Below are 22,076 nucleotides of genomic sequence, written 5' to 3'. Positions count from 1 at the left end.
CCCTCTGCCCGCCCCCCTACGCCTATGACAGAAGGTGCTGTGGCAATTTCCCTTTCATCCTAATTGGCAAACCTCTGCTGCCACCCGCTCTCAAGGGTGAGTGACTTTGACCCCACTGCAGCAGTGTCCCCAAATGATGTGATGTGTAAACCCCACCCCACCCCACCCCTTATTTATTTATTTATATGGGAGAAATTCAAAATGGTGTTCTTGGGTAACGCTTTGCTTGACGACAGGAGTGGGGTAACAAATGCAGCCCTCCTGGCCTTTCTACCTGGCCCTTGGACCTCTCCCCAGGCCACCCCCCTTTGTGGATCTGCTTCACAGCCCAAGCATATTTATAATAATAATTTATAATATATTATTTAGACCCCGCCCATCTGGCTGGGTTTCCCCAGCCACTCTGGGCGGCTTTCAACAGAATAATAAATACAATAATCTATTAAACATTAAAAGCTTCCCTAAACAGGGCTGCCCTCAGATGTCTTCTAAAAGTCTAGTACAGTAGTTGTTTTTCTCTCTGACATCTGGTGGGAAGGCGTTCCACAGGGTGGGTGCCACTACCAAAAAGGCCCTCTGCCTGGTTCCCTGTAACTTGGCTTCTCGCAGTGAGGGAACTGCCAGAAGGTGCTTGGCACTGGACACTGGGGGTGGAGACGCTTCTTCAGGTCTACTGGACAGAGGCCGTTTACATGGAGGCTGTTTGCATGGATGGACTGTGTCCTTTAGCTCCAGCAATAGCACTTGCTTGCCTGCAATGGACTACAGAAAGTGGAGTCTGCTGTGCATGGAAAATAGCCTATTCTAAAAATGGAACATTTACATATATTGCTGTGCCCCTGGACACACCGAGCACTTGCCTGTGGCCCTCCAAAGGTTGCACAGAAGGTCCTTGAGGTGTAAAAGGTTCCCGACTCCTCATGTAGGAGCTAAACCTGCCCCGTATCTGGTGCCCACCTTGTGTGGAGCGAAGGCAAGTTTCACGCCTCTCCCTGAACTGCCCACAACAGAAAGCTGAATTCCAGGTTATATCCTGTGTGTTTTGACATCTAGAACTTGATGAGGTTCACGGGCAACTTGAATCATTCTCCATCTTGTGCAGCCATTCATCTACATATCCCCGGACAGGGATTTATGTCTTTGTGTTGTGGAACAGATATTTGTATGCAGTGCGGACCATTTGGATCCCTTCCAGTCGGGATTCAGGCCTCATCATGGGACTGAAACTGCCTTGGTCGCACTGGTTGATGATCTCCGGCAGGCTAGGGACAAAGGTGAGAGCTGTTTCCTAGTTCTGCTGGATCTCTCAGCGGCCTTTGATACAATCGACCATAACATCCTTCTGGACTGTCTTGAGGGGCTGGGAGCTGGGGGCACTGTTATACAGTGGTTCCGCTCCTTCCTCCTGGGCCGGGTTCAGAAAGTGGTGGTGGGGGATGAGTGTTCAGACCCCTGGGCTCTCACTTGTGGGGTGCCTCAAGGTTCTGTCCTCTCCCCCATGCTTTTCAACATCTATATGCAGCCGCTGGGAGAGATCATCAGGGGGTTTGGGCTGGGTGTTCATCAGTATGCGGATGATACCCAGCTCTACCTCTCTTTCAAATCAGAACCAGTGAAGGCAGTGAAGGTCATGTGTGAGCGCCTGGAGGCGGTTGGAGGTTGGATGGCGGCTAACAGATTGAGGTTGAATCCTGACAAGACAGAAGTACTGTTCTTGGGGGACAGGAGGCGGGCAGGTGTGGAGGATTCCCTGGTCCTGAATGGGGTAACTGTGCCCCCTGAAGGACCAGGTGCGCAGCCTGGGAGTCATTTTGGACTCGCAGCTGTCCATGGAGGCACAGGTTAAATCTGTGTCCATGGCAGCTGTTTACCAGCTCCATCTGGTACGCAGGCTGAGACCCTATCTGCCTGCGGACTGTCTTGCCAGAGTGGTGCATGCTCTGGTTATCTCCCGCTTGGACTACTGCAATGCGCTCTACGTGGGGCTACCTTTGAAGGTGACCCGGAAACTACAACTAATCCAGAACGCGGCAGCTAGACTGGTGACTGGGAGTGGCCACCGAGACCACATAACACCGGTCTTAAAAGACCTACATTGGCTCCCAGTACGTTTCTGAGCACAATTCAAAGTGTTGGTGTTCACCTTTAAAGCCCTAAACCGCCTCGGTCCAGTATACCTGAAGGAGTGTCTCCACCCCCATCGTTCTACCTGGACACTGAGATCCAGCGCTGAGGGCCTTCTGGCAGTTCCCTCACTGCGAGAAGCCAAGTTACAGGGAACCAGGCAGAGGGCCTTCTCGGCAGTGGCGCCCTCCCTGTGGAATGCCCTCCCACCAGATGTCAAAGAGAACAACAACTACCAGACTTTTAGAAGACATCTGAAGGTAGCCCTGTTCAGGGAAGCTTTTAATGTTTGATGTATTAGAGGATTTTAATATTATTATTATTTTGGAAGCCGCTCAGAGTGGCTGGGGAAGCCCAGCCAGATGGGCGGGGTACAAATAATAAATTATTATTATTATTTATGTAAAAAGAGTTGCTGGAACACACCATGAACTTTCCCCTTGTTCTTTTAGAATGGCAATGGGGCCCACCTGAGAGGTGCTGGATCTGAGCTGTATTTTCTGATTGAAAAAAGGCACTGTTTGTGTGTATTTGCTTTTACATTACATGTTTTATTCCACCTCCTCAAAGATTTCAAACAGCAACCATTCTTTATTATTATTATTATTATTAAAGATTTTCTTGTTTTACAGAAGTATGTGTAATGTCTCTCGTATTTTTTCCATGTAACATTTTTACAAATCCGTTTCATTTGTTGAGACATTAGGGGGAGGAAAAAAGGGGGGAAGGAGGGGAAAGATGGGTGGGGGTGGGGTCAGGTGGCGATGTTTCTATTATGCTTAATGTATGCAGGGTTTGGTGTCAGAGTTGCTCGTGCAGGATCTCTGCTGTTAACAGCAACCATTCTAAATTCATATGCCATATCACACCCTCCAACATTTCTCCGAGGAAAATAGGGACGTCCCATTCCATCATGATAATTTTACCATTTATACCCCACCCATCTTATTGGATTGCCCCAGCCACTCTGGGCAGCTTCCAACGTATATAAAAAAGCATAATAAAACTTTAAACATTTAAAAAACTTCCCTATATAGTGGTGCCTCGGGTTAAGTACTTAATTCGTTCCGGAGGTCCATTCTTAACCTGAAACTGTTCTTAACCTGAAGACCACTTTAGCTAATGGGGCCTCCTGCTGCTGCCGCGCCGCTGGAGCACGATTTCTGTTCTCATCCTGAAGCAAAGTTCTTAACCTGAGGTACTATTTCTGGGTTAGCGGAGTCTGTAACCTAAAGCATATGTAACCCGAGGTACCACTGTACCGCCTTCAGACGGCTCGGGGGTTAGATACTGTAATTCTATATGGTCCAACATTTCTCCAATGAAAATAGGGACATCCTAAGAGGAAGCGGGACATTCCAGGATCAAATAAGAAACCGGGACAGGTTCCCTAAATCAGGGACATCCCTAGAAAATAGAGACACCTGGAGGGTCTGCCATATGCAAAACATATATAGTCATAACATAGTGATATTGTTCCCTATATAAAATCCCTGTGACGAAAACAACCTGCTATATCAATTGCCTACTCAATTATGCAATACAATAGATACAGATTAATTTTAAGGCAAATTAATAAGTACCGTAACATATCACAATAAACCAATTGATGCTGTCCTCCATTCTGTTCCATATGCTCAAATGTCTCCGAATGAGCAGCTGAGGGTTTATTGAACCTTGAACCTTGAACTATTCTAGCATCAAATGACATTGCTCAACTTCTCCAGAAATCCACATTGTCTTCCCTCTCTGTTTCTGATCAAATTAGTTAGTTGGACCAAATTTCCTTTAACCAACTGTCTATAAACAGACAAGAGAGTTAGGATTTTGCCAGTTTTGGCACACAATCATTTTATACTGTGGTCAAGGGATAGATCACCATCTCTTTAATGATGGTGTTGGCATTGTAGGGCACCCTGAAATTTCATGGTATGGCAGCACAAAAATACTTGTATGAATAAATAAACAAACAAAAACAAACAACATTGATCCCTACATTCAGAGCAAATTGTGGTTTGTGTACAATTGAAGCCGTATTTATATACATATATTTTTTAATCAGCCACGTGCGTCCAACCCCCCAGCCCCGGCCGCCCTCATCCCCTTAGCCAACTTGTTCTAAATACCTGTCAGGTTCTTCCCTGACAGCTACAGATCTCTCTTCACTGATGTTGAATCTTCTCGCGTTTGCTGCTTAAGTCTGCTATACACTTGTGTAAAGGGGGAAAAGGCCCAGGCTATTCATAGATTCTTATAGATTCAGGAATGATGTGCATACTAAACAGGCTTCCCTATTGCTCCTTGTAGTCGCTCCTAAGTGCAGCTGTTTTAGCTTCTTTTGAACTCCTAGTTGTTCTAGGAAGCCATTAAGCTACATGAAGATGTACTTGGGTTGCCAGCTCTGGAGCAGGAAGAGGAAGACAAGATGGCCTCCAGCACTTTGTTTATAAGAACGCTTTCCTTCCAGCAATCTGTGTCAGCGCCAGGTAGAAGGATGGTGTCATTTCTGTCCTTAAGGCACCGATCAAGCAGTGCTGTAAACACAAATCCTCCCATTTTGTACATTCCACTTACTCGTGAATCAGGCGTCTTTCAAGTTGGGGCAGTCGCTGCTGTAGAGAGACAAAAGATGCAGCAGGACATGTAAGCAGGCACATTTAAAAGCAAAACAAGTGAAAATGCAGCTGTGCGTCCTCTGAACTGTTTGTTTTTTATTTTATTTTTAAAAAACTCTACCTTTCAGGGCTTAAACCTGACATTTTCTGAACTGATATACTTCTTTGTTAGACCTAGGGCTCAGCTACATTAGCCAAAAAACAGTGTTTTGAGTGTGTTATAAACATGCAACACCAGATGGCGATGGAGAGCAAAAAAATGATTCTAAACTATTTTACATAGAGGTTTATTTCCCCCTTTTGTTAAAACAATTTAATTTCTGACTTATTCATAGTGGAATTTTTCCTATGTGTTGATCCACCCCTAGTTGTTTGTGGGAGAGACAGGATGAATGCTTTCCTTTGCAAAAATAAAAATAAAAAATTATTCACACACACACAGAGAGAGAAATTACCGTATTTTTCACTCTATAAGACGCACTTTTCCCCTTTCCCTTTTTCCTGCAGCAATCCCTCTTGCTGTTCTGGCTACAGGGATAGCCGTGCAAAGCCTCTTCAATAACATTTGATTCAGAATATTTTTTTTTGTCTTGTTTTCCTCCTCTAAAAACTAGGTGTGTCTTATGGTCGGGTGCATCTTATAGAGCAAAAAATACAACAGTTTAACGGGAAAAGTATCCGTTGTGCTCCAACCTCATCCTGCAGGATTTGCATGAGTAGAGCAAGTCTCATACAGCCACAGCAAACCTGGATCTAACCATATTTCTGTTATTATTAAAGTAGCACCCCACCCCTGCCTTCACATTGCCTCCCCATAGCCGGTAAGGGAGGTGCCAGGTTTGGGGAAGGATGTGTGAGGGCTCTGGCAGGGTCCTAGAGGCCTCCCGCCTCCTTCCCTAAGCAAGAAAAGCTCTAACTAGGCTTTGAGAAGGAGGCAGGAGGACTGTAGAATCCTGTTAGAGCCCTCATGCCGTCTTACCAAAGCCCAGAGCTTACTAGATCTTTCGGAAGGAGGTAGGAAAGTGCCTGTACAGGGGAAGTGGTCATGCTGTGATAAACCCCACCTCTTCCGAGGGCCAGACAGAGAGGTCTAGAAGGTCACATGTAGTCCACAGGGCCAAATTCCTCCACCCCAGAGGAAGGCCAAGATTTCCAAAGGTGCATTTTGTCCCATAAGTGGTTGCAGTGGGGAGACTGAACCAGCTGAGTCTCTCCCTGCAGAAAGGAACCGAAGCTGGAACGTGTGCCGAGGAAAGCAACCAAGATGATCAAGGGTCTGGAAACCAAGCCTTATGAGGAGCAGTTGAAGGAGCTGGGTATGTTTAGACTGGAAAAGAGGAGTCTGAGAGGAGATATGATAGCCATCTTCAAAGATCTTAAGGGCTGTCGCATGGAGGAGGGAGTACTTAAGTACTTAATTTGTTCCAGAGGTCCGTACTTAACCCGAAACTGTTCTTAAACTGAAGCACCACTTGAGCTAATGGGGCCTCCCGCTGCTGCCGCGCCGTCAGAGCACGATTTCTGTTCTCATCCTGAAGAAAAGTTCTTAACCTGAAGCACTATTTCTGGGTTAGCGGAGTCTGTAACCTGAAGCACATGTAACCTGAAGCATATGTAACCTGAGGTACCACTGTACTTGTTTTCTCCTGTTCTGGAGGGTAGGACTCGAAGCAATGGATTCAAGTTGCAAGAAAGGAGATTTCGACTAAACACCAGGAAGAGCTTTCTGGCAGTAGGAGCTGTTCGACAGTGGAACAGTCTCCTTTGGGAGGTTGTGGACTCTCCTTCCTTGGAGGTTTTCAAGCAGAGGTTGGATGGCCATCTGCCATGGATGCTTGAGTTGATATTCCTGCATTGCAGGGGGTTGGACTAGACCAGTGTTTCCCAACCTTTTTTGGGCAAAGACACACTTGTTTCATGAAAAAATTCTCGAGGCACACCACCATTACAGCCCCGTGACGTCAGCGCGCAGCGTCACGCCGGGAGGGACATGAATTGCTAGCAAATTACATAATCACCTCCTTGAGGGCTGGCTCATCTTCTCCGAAGGCAGAACCCCATTAATTAACAGCACAGACTCACACCATAGCCAAGATGAGGGGGGGAAACCTCAGTCATGCACAGTCATGCACATGTGGGGGCTAAATGAGGACGAAGACCGGGCAGAGAGCAGGGTTCAAATCACCCCACCTGGCCAGGACAATCCCTGGGTGCTCCCTTGGGCCACTCGCCTGACCCACCTTGCAGGGCTGTTGTTGCGAGGATAACACGGGGAGAACCACGTGCGCCCCCGGGAGCTCCTTGGAGGAGAAAGCGGGCGATGAATGCAATGCACGAAATATATGAGAGGCGACCAGGTTTTGCAGGTGAGGGGCCCCCGCCAGCCTCCGCTTCCAACACCTGGCGCAACGACACCGAAGTTTCCCCCCGGGCTCGGCTCGGGGAGCAGCGCTGCTCCCCCCGGCTCCCCTTCGCCCTCCCGGCTCTCTCTGCCGCCCACTGGGGACCCCCCTCACCTGCCAAGTCCGGAGCGCCGGTGGAAGTTGCATGCATGCATGCAGGGCGCCGCGTTGCCATTGCATTGCACTGCACTCCATGCAATGCCTGCACGCATGCATTGCCTTGCACGCCCGCCAAGGGGTCTCCCCACGGTCCGATGCGTCCCCTCCGGCGCGGATGTAGCATTTCAAAAATAAAAAACCCCCGACGCAGCCCTACCTGGGGGGCAGCCTCCGCCGCTCCGCCTCCGCGGGGATCCCCGGGCTCCATCCTGCTGCCCGATCTCCGCGGGGGTGCAGGCAGGCTGCGCGGGGTCTGCGTGGAAGAGCCCCTGCCCGCCCGGCCGCCGCCGCTGCACTCATTCCATGGCCGGGAGAAGAGCGCTTCAAACAAAACGCCCGGCCCGCCAGGCCACGCTGGGAAACATAGTTTGCGCACCCCGCGCGGGCGCGGAGCCCAAGGGCGAGGGGACTACGGATCCCGGCAGCCCCCGCGCCGGGGACGGAGGGGGAGAGGCCGGGTGCAGGGATGGAGGGACGGGTGGGCGAGCGAGTGAGTGAGTGGCAGCCGCCAAGCCTTGGCTGAGAGCCAGGAAGGGCCTCCCCGGAGGAGGAGGAGGGAGGCGCAGAGCGGGAGGGAGGGAGGGAACCCCAGGGGTCATCTAGTGACGGCGCCCCAATCGAAATTTTGACTTTTTTATTTTAAAAAAATCTTTCAAATTTTTTAATTTTTCCCGCGGCACACCAGGCAACATCTCGCGGCACACTAGTGTGCCGCGGAACAGTGGTTGGGAAACACTGGACTAGACAACCCTTGGGGTCTCTTCCAACTCTACGCTTCTACGATGCTCTGTCTGCCCCCGATGCGCCAGACGCTGGATTCCATGCAGGATCTTGTGAAGCATGCACCACCTTAACTGAGGGAATCTGGGAAGGACTCTATGGAGACAGGCTCCTTTTGCTCTAGCAGGGAAGCAGTGCTGTCAAGGCCAAGCCGCCCATCAAACTGAGAAACGCAAGAGCTGCCAAGCTGGAGCTCTCTGTATATTTTATAACGACAACTCTGAAATCCACCGGCCTACAACGGAGCCACATATACCGACCTGTAATGAGGTGAATGGATCAGGGTGAACTGACACCAACCAGAGCCCTCTCTTCCCGGGGTAATACAACAGCGCATTTTTAGGTAACAAGGCTGTCCCTTCCCAGGGGTGCAGTGAACAAAGCGAAGATGGGGAACTAAATTCAGATAAGCTTTCAGAAATGGAGCCAGTTACCCTCTGTCTCCCTCCCTCCCCGCCCTGCTTCTTGGCTCCCCAGTCGAGCTTGTTTAGGCTCCTGGACTCTTGCCATTTCGAGTTGACGTTTCCCTTCTAAATGGCATTTCAACATGAATCTCCCTAGGTGTCCACCCTCCTTGCCTGGATTAACTCTTGGGCGCCATATGGTGCAAAAGGCCTGTCACACATTCTCTGAATCAGTTATTTCTCTTTTTTTTCCCTTCTCTTTTTAAACTGCCAGACTGCTGACTCCTTTGGCATCATGCCCTGTGCCTGCGATATGCAGCCTGCAAATAATTGAGAATGAATCTTGCGAGGCTTTTTCACGGCGAAATGTTTCCTTGGTGCCTATTTTCTCCAAATGGTTCATGAAAATGCAAGCATTTTCAATAGTGGTTATTCAGATTCACATTATTATTATTATTATTCCATTATTATTTTTATTACAAATAACATTAACAAATTTTCAGAAGATTGTTGATGATATTGATTTTGATGATGATGATAAACAGTACCAATAATATAACACCGATCACATATCTAGTCCAGGCAGTTTACAGAACTGCAAATCACATATGAAGAAGAAGAGGAAGAGGAAGAAGAGGAAGAAGAGGAAGAAGAAGAAGAAGAAGAAGAAGAAGAAGAAGAAGAAGAAATGGATTTCCATTTTAACTAACTCTTACCCCCTTTGCAAGTTTCTCTTTTCATTCCATTTTCATTATCACCAAGCTCCTTCAGTCTCTCTCCTCAGGCGTTTGAGCCTACACAAAGCACACACAATGTCAGGGTTGATAGATTATCCACCTGGAATTCCCATTTTTTGAGCAGGGGGGTACCTTCTGGCGCTCCAGATGTTGCTGTACCACAACTCCCATCATCCCCGGCCATCAGCCTTGCTTGCTGGGGCTGATGGCAGTTGTAGTTCAGCATCATCTGCAGGGCCAAATGTCCCCCACACCTAGCTTCGAACCTTCTAATGCTCTGGTTTTGCTCAGAAGCTTCATTTGGCAGAAGATTCCCTTGCATGCTTTCCTGTTCCCCCACAGAAGCACCACAAGCCGAGCCACTATAGGAAATTGCTTGGAAGCAGCACAGCTGGTAAGCTCCTTAGTGACACCCCCACTTTCTTTCCCTCAAGGAGAGCCAGTGTGGTATAGTGGTTAAGAGCGGTAGACTCGTAATCTGGTGAACCGGGTTCGTGTCTCCGCTCCTCCACATGCAGCTGCTGGGTGACCTTGGGCTAGTCACACTTCTCTGAAGTCTCTCAGCCCCACTCACCTCACAGAGTGTTTGTTGTGGGGGAGGAAGGGAAAGGAGAATGTTAGCCGCTTTGAGACTCCTTAGGGTAGTGATAAAGCGGGATATCAAATCCAAACTCTTCTCTTCTTCATCTTGGGCAGTGGCATAGCGTGGGTTGCCAGTGTCCGGGGCTGCGTGGAGGTGACAAGGAAGGGAAACGGATGGAGTACGCACACAACAAATTCAACTGCCTAATGGCATCTGTGTCACCCATTAGATCGCAGCTGCAGAGATAAGTAAAGAAGAGTCGTTCTGTTGTCTGGAGAGGTCACTTCCTGGTTCACATGGAGAAGTCATTTTCAATGGAGCCCAGCAAGGGAAGCACACGGCTGTATTGAGGCATCACCAGATGTTGAAATTTCCCACCCCTAACAACCGCCCCTGTGCCCCCCTCATGCTATGCCACTGATCTCAGGCAACAGCGCTATGCCAAATAGACAACAGACTTGCTCTCTGTGGCTCCAGAGGGCCAGACCAGAAGAACAAATGGGTGGAAACTGCAAGAAAGCAGTTTTGGGGTAAACGTTAATGAAATCCCATTGCTTGGTAGGGCTGGGCAAAGCTCCTGGCTTAAAATGCTGGCGAGCCATTGCTTGTCAGTGTAAACAATACTGAGCTGGATAGACCGTTGGTCTGACTCTGCCCTACATTACCCAATAGACACACTAAGAAAATGCTTAGGGCACCAGCAAAAGCAGGGGCACACACACACACATATTACTGAAATAATGTGTGTGTGTATATATAAGCATTTTCATAGGAAAAATCAGAACTTTGTTAGACTTCCTTATGCTCCACTACACACACTTCCCGCATTTTTGGTCCCTGTGTACTATAATTTGCTAAGGGGGGTGAAAGTTGTTAGGAGACCCCCACAGAGCTATAGTTCCCTGCGTAGAACTGTATCCCTCTTCACAGAAACCTCTGGCCAAAACCTCTGTGAGGGGAATAGGGGTCTCCTACCAACTCTCACCACCCTTAAAATACACACCCGAATAAAACCCCCACAGTTCTAGCTATGTGCTCTCGCCCTGAATGGCCTGCATCAAATGGTAGGGCTGAATTTCAAGGCCTACAAGGTTCCATCCATCGAGTTCAGCCTACATTCGAGTAGGACCCTGGCAGAGACACATGCCCGACTGACATGTTCTCTTCCTCCTGGTCTTTCATTTGGGAACTTCATAAGCTTTCTTCAGCCTGAACATCACAGCGACCGATGCCAATTGACACTTAGGGCTCTGCAGAGTTTTCGCATTTCGCGTAACAGACCTCAGCAACTCAGCATTTTGGCTAATCTACTTTATTTACATATAAACACACATGGAGCACTGCAACATGGCTCCCTCTCTCTAGCATCAGACAGCAAAGAGAAAAAGAACAAAGGACAATAGTCCCACTTCACAGAACACAGTGACACAAACATCCTGTCTCCGTCACTTCCCACTCTGTGGAGTCAAAACATACACCGTCATGTGAAAGACAACAATCCCATGACTACAACCACAGAGCAGGAATTCGAACAGCTTCCACCACCCCCACTCCCCAAAAAGCAGCCTGGAAGTGGGGGGCAACAGCACACTGCCCACCTGCAGCTCCCAAGCCTCCCCCGAGTTGTTAAAACAAAGGGGGAAGAGGGGAAGGGGAGCGGCAAGGTGGGGAAGCTCCGCTCCTTCCTCTGATGGCTCAGGGTAGGCTTGGGAGTTGTGGGGAGATGGTGTGCCAAATGTCACCCCCCTCAGTGATGACACCCAGGGCGAGCTGCCCCACCGCTCCCCCTTCCTCTGCCCCTGAACGGACTGACTCAGCATTTGGCAGCTTTCTATATTTCACAACTTTTTCCTGAAGCCCTCCTGGACATTGGAAGCTTACTCAAACTCTGGTTTTCTATCTTGGCAGGGAGTGTGTAGAATATATATATATTCTTCTTTTTTAAGGAAGTATATGTGTGGGAAGGAAATTGACAGGTAGCGTTGGTTATGCTGGTAGTTCAGGTGCAGCCGTGTAGGCAGGCGGAGGTGTTTTGTTCCCTTCTGATGTGCTCAAATGAAATATTTGTACAATGTGTCTGCACAAAACTTAAGAGTGTTTGGTGCGTTCTGCCGTTAAGGAGAGATGTGACTCTGCTATTAATTCAGTTTTGTGAAATGAAAGTGATAGTGGAGCCCACTGCACGCCGGTGGAACTTCTGAACCGCAACAGTGACAGCAAAAAAGTGTTTTGTGTTTGTTATTTACTACGCGCTAAGGGTATGAAATGTCTTTGCTGTCATTACGCCTTGTGATTTTTTTTGTAGTGAAGTTTTAAAAAAGAGAGAGGGAGAGAGAGAGTCGGTGCCCAATGTGCGTGGAAGAACTTTCAAACAACAATATTTATTATACATGTACGTACTGTATATATTTGCTGCTTTGCTGTCACCACAGTGTGGTGTGTTCTTGTGGAAATGAAAGGGGACCAGACCTTGGGTGCCACATTGCCTTGTGCCTCAGCAACACAGCTATTGACTGGGTTGTAACAGGAACCACTCGTTCCGCAACGAAGGATCAATCAAACGAAAGCTTTAGCTTAGCCTATTTAACCACGGAGGCTGATATGCAGATATGCAGTAATTATTGACGGTTTCTTGCCAAACAACGGACAAGGAAAAAACAATATGAACAGTGAAACTATATCTTTCTTTTCTTCTGCCCATGCCCTTTTGTACACACTGCGTTGTAAAATACGGCCATCGGATTAGTTTGTTACGTATCCCTATCACCTAAAACTCTGTTTTGAAAGGGTGTGCTTGCCTGGTGCATTCCCAAGCAAACCTATTTCTTTTTAAATATGTTGACTGCACTGTTCTTTATCCAAACGATCAATTGCTGGGGCCCATCGCCTGCTCCCTTTTAATAAACGAGGATTCACGACCCATGGGTGTTATATGCCTGCTTGCACACAGGGTGGCAGAGCTTTTAACAAGTAGGCTGTGTTTGAATTCAAAAAATGGAAGGTCTTGCTTAAAAATTAAAAATCAAATCAAATAGTGATTTCTGGCGAAGCTCATTGCACCACAAGTTGCCCAGGACACCCAGCAAATGAATTAAGGAATTGCCTGTACCAGATGTATGATGCTGATTTGATGTATCGCTATGTGCATCTGATCTGCCGAGTTTGTGTTAGGGCATGCGTTGCCTTTACACCTGCACCGTATATAATTTGTACTAACAGCGCTATCATAGATGCAATGTATGATATGACAGTGATACCCTGAATTCCAGGTTTCCCTGTCCTGTGCCTACTTCCCATGCTACAACCAGGTTGTTTGGCTGGCAAGCTGTAAAGCCAAGGCAACCGTAATCTTTCTATCCCTTCCCCAAATTTCAGATTAGACGTTGGCTGGTTTTCTGCCCTTTTCTGGATTCCTCTCCCAGTCACCCCCCTGAATTCTGAATGTGCAAGGAAAGGCAACTGCGCTGTTCAGTCGCTGAGACATTGTACACACGCTCAGTTGGACGCATGTTGCAAAGTTACACACATTCCCCACTAAGAAACAATGGGAATGTTGTAAACAAAAATTGCCCTTTTCCCTTATGGGGTATCCAAGAGCCCATATAGAGTCCTTACATAGGTTCCCTATTGGTAGGAGAGAATAACAGAGGCCAACCAGAGAATATTGAGAAGCAAAGCAGCTAGTAAGCTTGATCTTTATTGATCTGTTGCAACAGGCTGCTCCCCTCACCCGCAGGAGAGGAGGAGGAACCTAGAAAAATGGCGCGCAAGGCCTTATACTTTTGAAATTGCCACCCTGTAGATCAAGACCACCCCCAGAAACATCATACATACATCACAGAGGGGGTGTAACCTAAGACCACCCCTCGGATACATCATACCTACATCACAGAAAAGGCATTCTAAACAGAAATTTGAATGTTGTTTTTCTCCTGTCGTTGTTTATCTCCTGTCTGGCAGGTTACTTGACTGGATTGCCTAGGGAGCCTGGCCAATATTTTGTAATGATAAATACTTAGTTCCTGGGCCATGTCACAGGCTCACACCCTATTCAAACACAGACATACCCTTAAGACAGGATTTGTGAAGGAAAAGACAATGGGAAGGCTTTTCCACTTTGACCTTGCAAAGAAAACATTTACTCAGTTTAGGAATCAAAATGGCTTCAGGTCGGTCTTCCTGTGCTGATCTATGTACGTGCGGTTATGAACATTAGCATATATCTAAGACATCGAAATTCCTATCACAATATGGGAAATGAGAGCAAAAGTGTAACTGGGGAGAGAGGAACCTACGAACATCACAGAAACTGGATGTTTTCTCATTGTAGCCAACCCTAGGCATAGCACTGCAATGGGCGAGGTCTCTCTGAGCCTTGGCTCCTGAATTCCACACGTGCCCCTTATGTCTCTGGGTAGGTATAGATGTGGTTAGAGTGCATCTAGCTCTCTAGCAACCACAACAAATATCCTATGCTTCTTTAGTTGGGGGGGGGGAGAGAGAGAGAGACATCACAATAACAGGATGTAACACCGTAGAGGACAGTTTCATGGCTTGACACACCCTGAAGAGTAAACATCCCATGTGACTGCGAGTGACCTATTGGCTATAAATATAGGGTGAGCAAGGCAGGAGCCTCATTTGACTAAGTGGCTAAGCAAATCAGTCTGTTAAACTTAAGCCAAGAAATAGTATTCTCTATGAAATTGAATATCAATATACGTATCAAGGCTTTGAGATTAGACCACTGAAGAAGCCCGGAAAACTACCTTGGGAGTGTGCTACCTGCAAGCCCCAGTAAAAGTGCCTCATTGGGGGCGAACAGCGGCCTCTTGATTACTTGGACTGCCAGGGCCAAACAGGTGCAAAACTCCGGCACCCTGTCTACAACTTCATTAACATCTATCTACAACTTCCCTAGCATCTCTTGGTATTGTGGACAACACCGAACTTACCTTTTGTTGGTATCTTCATAGGTTCCCTCTTGGTAGAAGAGAATAACAGAGGCCAACCAGAGAATATTGAGAAGCAAAGCAGCTAGTAAGCTTGATCATTATTGATCTCTTGCAACAGGGTGCTCCCCTCACCCGCAGGAGAGGAGGAGGAGGAGGAGGAACCTAGAAAAATGGCGCGCAAGGCCTTATAAAGACTTTTAGTTACCTAAAAAGATAAAGAAAACAAAAGACTGAGTTAAGCACTTGAAAAATCCATTGAAATCAGACATTATAAGTTCATCTTAGGTAGGATAGTTCACAAGTCTCTGTGGCTTTTCAGAAGGTTTTGTATTTTTCTCAGAAGAATGATAAAGAATGTGTAATCATTTTGGTAATTATTGTGTGTATATTAATCGCCAACGTGTTGCATAAATGTAGGGTGAGCAAGGTGGGAGCCTCATTTGACTAAGTGTGAGTGACCTCATGATTCTCACAAGGGCCAGCCAATCTACACTCTGCACAGCCAGATGGGGAGATGATTATTGTAAGGCCATCCAATCAGCTGTCTGCTCAGCCAGCTTCTCATTGAAGCAGGAAGAACTGATTGTTCATGGCCTTCATTCATTTTGGATGTCCAAAAATGTTGTCTGGGGTCCAGAATGGGCTCACTGCTCAAGTTACGTCTGTCTGTCTTGGCCCCGATTCTTTAATTGGCCTAAAATTTTCTTCAAGGAAATATACTTCCTATCCACTGCAGTCTTATTTCAGCTACCAGGCACCATTGAAATGCTAGCCTTTGTTTAAGAACTGTCATACCAAGTCTGCTTTATGTTCAAATGAAGACATTTTGTGGAGCAGTTCTTTTACAGTTTAAGTGGGGACTGCATTGCAGATAGAAACAATTTATAATGAGAATTTAGGGAGGCTTTGTTGAACATGGAATTCAGAAAACCAGTGGCCTAACTGCGGAAATCCTTAAACTTGAGAGGACACTCAGTTAACTGAAATAAATATTCCCTGACAATTTTAACACCGACTTGATTGACAGAAGTTCACATTTGAGTGTGGTTTTTAATATAAACTAGGATTTTGGGTTTTTTAATAATAATAAAAACCCTAATGATGCCTGCAACATTTTAAATGCAAATGTATAGTCAGGAGCCATACTTTGAGCCTATCTGATTTCTTGATCAAGCACCAAGTTTCCAATGTCAATTAATATAAATCAATTACAGCCCCATTCCTGCGATATTTTAAACGGAATTGGATTAGGAGAAAAGGCACTTTACAAATTGTGTCCTGCCAGGCAAATCCCTAGTATTTTCAGTGGATCTTATTTCACATCGATTCATGACATGAATGAGGTATAAAAGAAAAAGTCCTTTATTCCTCTAAGTGTCAGAGGTTTGAACAGACAGAAAAGGTACTACACAGGCAGAGCGAGGTTATTCCTCATCTTGATTAACTGGCTCTCCGTTATAACACTCCCTCCCATGTTACGGCCTTCTGCTTTCTTCCTTAGCTTCCTTAAAGCTCATTATAATTGTTCTTATTAGAACAGCAGCACCTTACTGCCGAACACGTGTCGCTTCCATAACATTACAGCATCGTAAAAGATGGTAATGAGATCCTGCAGGCATTAAGTATCTATGTGAATGCTAGAATAAGTGAAATGTCTTCCACTGAGCCAAGTTACTTATTTAAACCACTGAAAGTTGGGTTTGGAAGAAGGAATATAAAACATGCTCTCAGTCCCTTGCATTTCCAGAAAGGGCTGGGAAAAAACCTCGGTCTGAGACCTTGGAGATCTGCTGGTGGTAGTTGTGGACAGTACTGACTTGGACGAACTGATGATCTGACTCAGACTACGACAGCTTTCTTACAGTGCAATCAAATCATGTGAGATCAGTACTCAGTCTGAACAGAGTAGATGCAAATCTCAACCATCATGACCTGGGGTTGACACTCAAGGCACTGGTTTATTTCCAATCCATTTGGTAGCAAAATCCAGATCTGTTCTATAGCAAAATGCAGAGCATGATCTGTGATGTGAGTTGGATGCCTAACATAGTGGTACCTCGGAAGACAATCGGAATCTGTTCCGGAAGTCCGTTCGACTTCCAAAACATTCAGAAACCAAGGTGGGGCTTCCGATTGGCTGCAGGAAGCTCCTGCAGCCAATCGGAAGCCGCGTCAGACATTCGGATTCCAAAGAACATTCGAAAACACTCACTTCCGTGTTGGCGGCATTCGGGAGCCAAAACATTCAACTCGCAAGGCGTTTGGTATCCAAGGTACGACTGTGTATTAAGACAGCCCCATAGGTCAAAGGCCTGGAAACTATGCCTTATGAGGAACGGCTAAGGGAGCTGGGCATGTTTAGCCTGGAGAAGAGGAGGTTAAGGGGTGATATGTTCAAATATATAAAAGGATGTCACATAGAGGAGGGAGAAAGGTTGTTTTCTGCTGCTCCAGAGAAGCTGACACGGAGCAATGGATCCAAACTACAAGAAAGAAGATTCCACCTAAACATTAGGAAGAACTTCCTGACAGTAAGAGCTGTTCGACAGTGGAATTTGCTGCCAAGGAGTGTGGTGGAGTCTCCTACTTTGGAGGTCTTTAAGCAGAGGCTTGACAACCATATGTCAGGAGTGCTCTGATGGTGTTTCCTCCTTGGCAGGGGGTTGGACTCGATGGCCCTTGTAGTCTCTTCCAACTCTATGATTCTATGATTCTATGATTCTAGGTCTCATGACAGCCATGAATTCATGAGATAAGATGGAACATTATCATAGGGTTCTCCCACACTATACCACAAACTGCCTTTGCCAAATCAGGTGGTAAGGTTGTTGAGAAGCAGGGTGGACTAGAACCCAAGATTCTCACTCTGTCCCTCTGCCCAGTGGCGTAGCGTGGGTTGTCAGCACCCGGGGCAAGGCAAGTAATTTGCGCCTCCTAACCCGTGGATTTGCGCCCCCTAACCCTAACCCCCAGATGTTGCGCCCGGTGCGGCCGGCCCCCCCTGCACCCCCCACGCTACGCCACTGCCTCTGCCCAATACCAAGCACAGACCATCACACTTGGCTTCCAAAAAGATTGGTTTCCTGGCAAGGGAAATGGGGTTCCTATGAAGAGGGCTGCCATCCCCTCCTTTAAGATGGAGAGGACAGCCCTTCAAGGGCCATAGCTCAATGGCACAGCATCTGCTTTGCATGCAGAAGGTCCCAGGTTCAATCCCCAGCATCTCCAGGTAGGGAAGGGAGAGATCCCCACTTAAAACCCTATACAGCCACTGCCAGTCAGCAGGTAAAAAGTTAAGGTAAAGGGACCCCTGGACGATTAAGTCCAGTCAAAGGTGACTATGGGGTTGCAGTGCTCATCTCGCTTTCAGGCCAAGGGAGCTGGTGTTTGTCCACAGGCTGCTTTCCAGTTCATGTGGCCAGCATGACTAAACCACTTCTGGTGCAACAGGACACCGTGATGGAAGCCAAAATGCACAAAAATCCTGTTTACCCTCCCACCACAGTGGTACCTATTTATCTACTTGCACTGGCATGCTTTCGAACTGCTAGGTTGGCAGGAGCTGGGACAGAGCAACGGAAGCTCACCCCATCATGGGGATTCGAACCGCAGACCTTCTGATAGGCAAGCCCAAGAGGCTCAGCGGTTTAGACCACAGCGCTACCTTACTGCCAGTCAGTATATACAATACCAAGCTAGATCTACTGATTCAGTATAAGGCAACTTCCTACGTTCCTCTGATAGCCCATCAAATAAAAAATAAAAAACAGGTCTTTGTAAAGTAGGACACATGGCTGCCATCATCAGCTAGGGAGGAAGTTTATCTATCTTTAGCAGGGCTGGAGAAATCCAAGGGAATGCATTTCCTTAAAACTGGAATATGACTTCCAAGACGAATCCCTGCAGATAAGGACTCACGGTGACTTCAAATCGCTAGAAGTAAATCTGAGCTATCCATGAGAGCCTCATCTAGTGAGACACACTCCTTATTCAAATGCTAATATAAAAGGATGTTTATGGGCTGCCAAGCCTAGGTAGCATTCTGAGGCGGGAGCTGGTCTCTGTTCAAGCCTTGCTTCCTCCCCATTCCTTGGTATGTGAGCCAGCCATTCCAGATTGGCTGGACCATTTCCTTTTAATAGCACCAGATGTACTGCAACAAAGCAGCAAGACAAATGAAAACTAAATATGAAACAATAAAAGTAGCTTACATTGTGGTACTTGCTGAAAAACACACTTTACATCCTCAAGTACTCAAGGGGGTAAACTTAATGAGCACAAAATATTCATCCCTAATAAGAACATACTGTCATAATCACCTTCTACACGTGATAAATAGATTACTGGGGAGTTGCGGGCCTTCCTTCCCACCCTCCACCCCCCTTCTTATTAAGCTAATGCTTTAGCCACAAGATAATTTAGTCAATTCTCTAAAAGCAAATCACAGGCTTTCAAGACCCAATGGAGGGGATGTTTTGAATCTTGGTTTAAAACCAATTTTATCCAAATAAACTCTCCCCATTTTTTTTGCAAAGCTGCCACCAACAATTTTCTTGTTCGTTATAATCAGGCTCCCACTTGGCTAACTTCTTATGGAAAGAGTCTTCCTCTCTCATTTGAAGAAAAATTTATCATCCTCGAGCAAAGGCAGAAAACGTGTGAATGTCTAAAGCTTATGCAAATTAAGAGGCTATGCACACTGCTCCTAAAAATAGTAAATAATTATAGCATTTCTTCACCATCTTATAATTATAGGCCCCCTGTCATCTCTCCTTGTTCTCTATAAGGTCACAGTAGTATTATACAAAATTTACAGTACATTACAAATAAAAAAAGCCCTGCAATAATTAGCAACTGCGTATCTTCAGCACCAGTGATGAATGTTCACAGTACATGTAAAAATAATAATAATAAAAACCCAAACATTATTTGCTTTATGTGGACAATGTGCACTTTTAAATTTAATCATCTGCTCAAGCTATCCAGTGGGCCATATTCTCTCACTATTATAATGCAATTTGCCAAGTCCGCAGTGCACCCCTGGGCTGAATTCATCCTTAATGAAAAGACAAGGAGTCAGATCTCTCTCCTCGCTCACACCAGTGATGTATACCTTAAGCATATTCCTTTAAACTCAATCATTCTCACCAGGCTCGTCGAATGATAACGTCAAAGAAATCAGAGGGAAGGACAGGGCACGGTTTCAAACTTTATAACAGACGTTTGTGCTTCGTATTCAAAAGATTTCGGTCATAAGGTGACGGCAAAGTTGAGAGATTCTATTTTAATGGACATCAGTTTTCAGTTTTCCTTGCATTTTGTGCAAAAGGTGGGAGGAAGGGTGAGGAGCCAGCTTTCCTAATAACGTACGTTCCTACTGAAAGCCACACTCTTGAAGCTGAGAGGGCTGAGTTTACATGTCAGCCAGAGGAAGAGTGAACATGGCATTCCATCAATACATGTTTTACTGAAATCTGCATGCATCGATAACCTTCAAAAATAATCTGCGCTCTAAAGAGAAATGTATACTTTCAGTCAGGGATGCTGTCCCACGGGACTCAGCTGACTCCCCTGAAGAAACTGTCTGGCCCAAAGAGGGTCAAGCCATTTTTAATCAATGTGCTGTAAAAGAAAAAAAGAAATCTGCTTATCATTTCATTTTTAAGGAAAAGAATCACTGGGGACCCGTGAATGCTAACTCGTCCATTTTTGTTTTACACTGTGCTGTTTTTAAGCATTTGGATTTTATTGAGATATTACGGCTTTCATTGTTAAAATAAAAAAAAATCAAAATAACACACACACACACACTTTGGACAGGGAAAACCTATTTATAAAAGGTGGGATATAAACACATAAATAAATGCAAACAAATAGCTCCTCCATGGGAACTCTGGAGAGTCAAAGGGGTGTCACGAATTTTCCATTGAGGGGAATTTTTCAGAAGCAATTTCATTCCTCAGACCCTTCAGAACGCTTACCTCGTATCGTTTGAGGTGCAATTCCCTCCATAGCCTTCCGATCCACTAAAGCCCTTACTTCCAAGTGACTGTCAATTTATCATAGTTTGAAAAGGAGGTCTGATTCAGTGATAGGAAAGAAAAGGGCCAACTTGTGGCCACATTTGACCTATGAGGTGGTTTAGTTCAGGCTCAGGACATTTTGCTGCCTGAGATGGAACATTAAACGTCACCCTTCCCCAAAATAGACAATCCTACAAACCCAGTACTTTTTTTTGTGAAGCGACTCACCAATGTGGAGTACCATCACTTATCATTTTGCTGTTGGGTTATTGGGTTGTTCTTGTTTTTTATTTTGATTATGTATTCTGTGTTTTTATATGATGACTTTATCCTGGGAACCACCCCGGTGGAATCTACACAGATATTTAAAAAACGCTGTGAAAACGCTTAAAAAAAAAGTTTTGAAAAATACATTGAATTTTGCATAGCTCAGTTTCGCCATCTAGTGTCACATTTGTATACTGCACTCTACAACACATTTAAAACGTGTTATTTGCAGCTGTATAGCTGAGTCCCCTGAGACCTGCGGATATAGGGCGGTAAACAAATTTAATAAATAATAATGATAATTTTGTTCTGGGATGCACAGATTCTTAGTCTCAGGGTTGTGGGTCGAGCCCCATGTTGGGCAAAGATTCCTGCATTGCAGGGGCTGGACTAGATGACCCACGTGGTCCCTTCCAACTCTACTATTCTATGATTCTGTGAGTATTTGCCTCCCTGCAGATCTGCAGAAAGGGTTGCCCATGAGCCACACGTAAGCTACTGAGCAAGCCGGCCCTACTGTTAGGCAGTGTGAGACAGCCACTGCAATCAGCTGATCTGTGGAGGTGTCCTAACCAAACAGTAAGTTGTTCATCATTTTACTATCGTTGTATTTTTAATGACAGGAAAAACACACGAAAGGTACTTGTGGGGTTTCTGCCTCAGGTACCGAAACGACATGATCGGCTTGAATACTATCCACCTTGGCATGGAGGGAATATGCTATATGCTGCTCAGGCAGCAAAAAACATTGGACCAACTCTGTACAGGGTTAAAAAGCTGGCCGCAGTTCAGTGGCGTAGCGTGGGTTGTCAGCACCCGGGGCAAGGCAAGTAATTTGCGCCCCCTAACCCGTGGATTTGCGCCCCCTAACCCTAACCCCCAGATGTTGTGCCCGGTGCGGCCGGCCCCCCCTGCACCCACCACGCTACGCCACTGCCGCAGTTCACCAAAAACCAAACTTCCTTTAGCACATGAGTCATTTTTGCATTACTCTTTGTCTGCTCAAAGGGCCATGTGTCCTGTCTTA

At 46.2% G+C, this 22,076-nt stretch overlaps 1 long non-coding RNA gene across 1 annotated transcript in view; it reads left to right on the top strand.

Annotated features, from left to right (window-relative positions):
- LOC309535229 overlaps window positions 1-22,076 on the top strand; it is a 31,083-nt gene that overhangs the window by 495 nt on the left and 8,512 nt on the right. The window contains exon 2 of the long non-coding RNA XR_014221141.1: window positions 21,509-21,628. This is a non-coding gene — a long non-coding RNA (uncharacterized lncRNA). The remainder of the gene's footprint in view (window positions 1-21,508; window positions 21,629-22,076) is intronic.

This window comes from Podarcis vaucheri (genome assembly GCF_965113315.1).
Source record: "Podarcis vaucheri genome assembly, chromosome: 6".
Taxonomy (NCBI): domain Eukaryota; kingdom Metazoa; phylum Chordata; class Lepidosauria; order Squamata; family Lacertidae; genus Podarcis; species Podarcis vaucheri.
The sequence above is the reverse complement of the archived record's forward strand: the minus strand, read 5'-3'. Positions and strand labels throughout refer to the sequence as shown.